Source organism: Acanthopagrus latus, chromosome 24, assembly GCF_904848185.1.
Source record: "Acanthopagrus latus isolate v.2019 chromosome 24, fAcaLat1.1, whole genome shotgun sequence".
NCBI lineage: Eukaryota > Metazoa > Chordata > Actinopteri > Spariformes > Sparidae > Acanthopagrus > Acanthopagrus latus.
The window spans coordinates 4,223,492-4,228,539 of record NC_051062.1 but is presented as its reverse complement, the minus strand read 5'-3'; the positions used below and the strand labels follow the sequence as shown (position 1 = coordinate 4,228,539).

Below are 5,048 nucleotides of genomic sequence, written 5' to 3'. Positions count from 1 at the left end.
CAGTCAGTCAGCCAGTTCATCAGGTCAGAATATCAGTCGTTGAATCGGTCAGCGCAGGGGAACACAGACCTGGCTCAGTTCGCCTTTTTCGCACTTGGAAACTTTTTACGCCGTAACATCAAACATCTGGCGCCGCGCCACCGAGAACTGCCCGTTAAAGTCACACACAGTTTCTGTCTTGTGATCGCGCATGTGATCTAAACTCCTGCTTTTTTTCTTTTTCTCTCACACTTCCTCCGTCACACTTCTCAGGCCATCATTTAACATTTTAAAGCTAAGCAGCCCCAGGATCATGTTTTACTGCCTGAGTGCCAAGTGGGCCAGAAGACAGGAGGGGGGGGGCTTTGGTCTAGATACACTATGGTGTGGTGAATATTAAAGAAGAATAAACCCTGTTTGCCCTTTTCTTTACCATCCTGTTCATCCAGAAGGTTCTGATTACCACAGATGATGGGCCAGTCACGCCCAATCAGCTGCGTGCCCCAGTCCGTACTGTTGCCCCCTCGTACTTGCACGTGTTCGGAAATAGTGCTGCACAAGCAGAAACAAAGGCAAAAGTTGGTTGATGTGGTCAGAAAACAGCTTTCTTGGTGCGTTCCTGTGGGGAGTCATTTATCAGATGCACGCAGGAACCACAGTCCGTGCCCTACATCCAGATTCTTTGTTTTGACTCGGCGGCAGCGTATCAATTTGTCAAGTGTGAGGGCGAAGCTGGACGGCGTCCAAGCGCTGCAGCTACGACGGGCTGAGAGGTAAGAAGGGACTTTTTTAGCCCTCGAAGGTTTCATGTGAACCCTCGGGGGGACGGAGGAGGAAATTTTACTTGCAGAGATAATTGTCTGGACTCCCCGCGTGTCGCTGAAGGGCAGCGTTCACATGACATGGCGGCTTTTTTGACTGTAAGCATCTGTAGGAGCATCAAATACATGCTTAAAATATTTAACCCCGACTCACACTGGAGGATATACATTTTTTTTAATCTGAGTTTACTGTATTTGTTGATTTTCAATATGTTCCATTAACACTTTATAATAAGCATCATTGAGAAAACCTTTATCGTGAGGTTGTGAGTGATGCTTATAATAAATTAGTGTTATTGGTTAAAATGGTAAATAAATACAGTGTAAATCATCTGTAAAATTTATGGATGGTCCTTATGAATTTGACAACTGACTGTTTGTAAGTAAAGTTACAGTAGAAACAGTTATTTGAACCCAAACCACAATCTTTTCCTGAACCTAACTAAAGAGATTTTTTCTTTCTTTCCTTAATCTAACCAAACTAGTGACGCCCACAGGCTTATACCAAGGTTGCATGGTCAAAGTATAGGAACATCATCAGAGTGCTTAAAGAATAAAAGCTGTCTGTGTCTGAAATGAGCAGACAAAAAAAACTGTTTGCCTTCCAATTGGACACGTCTGAGCTACACAAGAATTATTCATGCGAGTACTTTCTGATCTATCACCTCTTTGGGTAAAACTTTGTTCAGTTCAAGAAAAACAAAACTATGTGGTCACGGTGAGGGAAATACCCCGGTCGTGGTTAAAAAGGCACTTTGTACTCCTAACCCTCCAGACCAGCTTCTCTCTCGGGACCACACTGTGCTGGTTTGTCGAACAACATGTCCAAGAAAGCGGTTATTTCTCAAACGTTACCTGAAAGGACACACATGAGGCCCGGGTTGATTCAGATGACAGTGAGGAGTGCGGGCCATGAGAACCCTCCCCTCCTCCTCCTCCTCCTGACCCCGGCTGAGATCTGACTGTCTGCAGCCTGTCACCAGTTCCCCTGCAGACTCACTCACACGTGCACGCTCAAAAACAAGCCTGCATACAAACACACACCAGACAGACACCGTCTGACTGCTTCACAGGTCAGAGCCGGGCCAGAGCCTGTTTTGATGCAAAGCTTTCTGGGAATTCTGTCTTCCCCTCCTCTTCTTTTTTATTTTATTTTTTTTCCACCTAATTGCCTTGTTTACTTTTCCAGGTTGACTAAAAGCTTTTCCACAGCGGTGACTGATGTCTTGGACAGGACGCAAGCGGGATTACGAGACTCTCTGGCCGGCACCGAGAAAGGATAAATAGATTCCTGAAAGATTTGTAAAGAGAACTTTTTTTTTACAGCTTCCTCATGAAGTGTCTTAAATCACTGCAGAATGGACATGGAGTGCTCCAACAGATTAGGGGAAGACACTGATTTGAATTCCCGAAAGAGCTCCTGTTTTTCTGACCTCTCAGAAATAATCCCGAATGTGTTTTCCTGTTGCGGCGTTGTCAGTAATTACACACACTCGTGAGTTAGTGTGCGTGCCGGGAGCAAGGTGGGTAATGACATTTGGGAGAGTAATAGCTCGGTATGAAAAAACAACAACACACACACACACACACACACACACCTTTTGAGCTGGTTTGTGTCATCAGAAAAAGTGTGGAAAGTATGCTGAGGGGAAAATATGACTCCGGCGGGTTGGTGTTTATGTGTGTGCGCTCACGCCGTGTTTATACATGTATGCAAATAAATCCACCGTTTTTTTTCTCACTGTTTGTGCCAAAGGATGAAATATGTCTCTCTCAAGACCAAGGTTCAAGTCATTTGTCTGAGTTATTAACGGAACACGTTAAGAAAACACACACATAAATTGAAACCTAAAGATGATTTATGTGTGTGTGTGTGTGTGTGTGTGTGTGTGTGTTTCGCCACACCGATCCGTCCTCTCTCTCGTCCTTCCGTTCCGTGGAAAGACCCGTCTTGAAGGACACCTCGGGAAAGAAAAAAACAAAACTATTGGTTCTGGAGCGATCCCCGGCTCTTCTCAACAGCCGTTAATGAGAAGCTGTAAAACAAATGGAAAAGAGCAGCGCGAGGATGTGAACATTTTTCTTCACCGCAAAGGTCATCACCTTTTTTTTTTACTTTTTTTTTCGCCTGTTGCCGCGCTGAAGGTTTTTCCCCCTGTCAGTTTCTGCGAGCTGCGGCAGGGTTTCTCAACACGACTGGCTCATAAAACTATTAAAATGTTTTCTAGCAGTGTTTTTTAAATTGGGTATGTAGCGGTGCATGCTGTTTCCAGGAAACAGCCGGGCCTCTTCTTGCCCACTTGGCTTTTATGTATTTTCAAAGTATCTGCCAGAAATTGAAATGGAGGGATTTCAAACTCAGAAGCGTGCTCTCGCAATGCACATGCTTGACCACGTCGAGCGCACTTAAAGGCGCATTTCGCCACCAAAATCACACGTATGTAGTTTCAAGTTTGACTTCACAGTTACTCCTACGAATGTGTTACGTATGCCTCTGCTGTGTGTTCCGTTTGTGTGTGTGTGTGTGTGGTTCTCGTTCCACCCTCCTCCCCCTCTACCTGAGCACACCTGAGCGCAATCAGTGCTCTGGTGGAGTGGGGGAGGTGATAACAGGGCAGAGAGTGCAGGGACAGGCAGCAGCACACCTGTGAGGAGTGCTCTCTCCTCACCATTTTCTCCTTTGTCGCGGGCAGGTTTGGTTTTCAGCCTCCATGCACGTTGCTGGGCGCTGGGCTTTTGTCGTTTTAGTTCATTGTGTTCATTTGGGCTGGAGCGGTGGTTCAGTTATTCGTCTCTTTGTTTTAGGATTAGTTTTCCATTAGGCAGTTTAGAGGGAGGTGTGGGGAGAGACGACCCACCAGCCTGGCTGATCTGGCATCTTCCCATCTTTTGTTCCTTTTGGCCGGGATCTTCAACCCTCTTTTGTTTGTTCCTGGTTTTCTTTTTTGGGAATTATTGAATAAAGCTTGTTTAATTGTTTACCTTGTGTCTGGTGTTCTGTATATGTTGCATCCTCCAACCCCCTTTGAGCCTTGGTGTTTGACATGTCAGTGGAGGCCATGACAAAATGTATCTACAAGTACAAGCTGTAAAGTAAAAGTGAGAATAGTTTGTAGCTAAAGTTAGCCAGTAGATGTGGCCAGTGTGATGACGATGTACCATTTGTGTTTAGCCACTTCTTAGCATCTGTCGTTTTAAGACAAGTTAGCACTTTATAATTAAATTGTGGGACATTTAAAAATGTATTTTGTGGCTTTTTTTTATGACAAAGCATGTCAATATCTTAAGCCTGTGGTAACCACAGCCCTTATTTCAGGCATTTAACCAAAAACCCATTTTAAAAAAAACACCCCACTGACTTTGAGATGAGGGAACGGGAAGCGCAAACATGCTCACTGATTTCAAGGTTTTATGAGTATTTACTGGGATCTTGCCATTTTGGTTCAGGCTCACAGCTCTCAACAACCAAGTTTCAAAAAAGCTCTGTTCATCTGGCTGTATGTTACCTGCCCAGCGTCAAATATCAGACAACGTAGCTATGTATCAGCTTTGTAGTTAATATTGTAGAGCTTTTAGCTTCTGTTTAGCTCAGTCCTCACTGCAGCGGTCCCAGGTTCAAGTCCCGACTTGGGCCCTTTGCTGGGTTTCACCCCTCCTCTCTCTCACCCTGTATCCTGTCATCTCTGAAACTGTCCTATCAATAAAGCCTTAAAAAGAGGGCCCCCCCCCAAAAAAAAAATTGAAATAAATTAATAAAATCTAATAATTTGGACTTGGATCAGGTAAACACAAACACGTCTCTAAATGAATACTGATGTTGCTCCCTGTTGGCTGAATGTGCGCCTGTTTGCTAAAGTGTTCAGTTCAAAGTTTGATGGATGTGTTCAGCTTACGGCTGGTTCCACTGCCTCGACACACATGCCAGCAGTGGTGACAGCAAACCATTTCGAACTGACTGAACTCCCGACAGATCGCACAAAGTGATGCTAGAAAGCTCCTCGAGCTGGTCCGCCCGGCCGGCCGGGCTGCGATCACTTTACACCAAAGGATACCAGAGACGTGAGAGAAGCAGAGAGATCTACTGTTAGCAGATGTTCATCTGGGGTGTTTGTATTCGTCTCAAATCATTAGGAATCTGTGGGTGGAGAGGTTTACAGCAAATGTGTGACATATCACTTAGAGGAAACCTGACACGGCCACTGTTTTTGTCGACTTTTGCAAATAAATAAGCGTCTTCTGACAGGGAAC

The 5,048-nt window shown here is 44.9% G+C and overlaps 1 long non-coding RNA gene across 1 annotated transcript; it reads left to right on the top strand.

Annotated features, from left to right (window-relative positions):
• The first annotated feature begins 1,719 nt into the window (after positions 1–1,719).
• On the top strand, positions 1,720–3,781 carry LOC119014941. The gene is made up of 2 exons (XR_005073118.1): positions 1,720–1,873; positions 1,990–3,781. It is a non-coding gene; the product is annotated as an uncharacterized LOC119014941 (long non-coding RNA).
• The last annotated feature ends 1,267 nt before the right edge of the window (positions 3,782–5,048 follow it).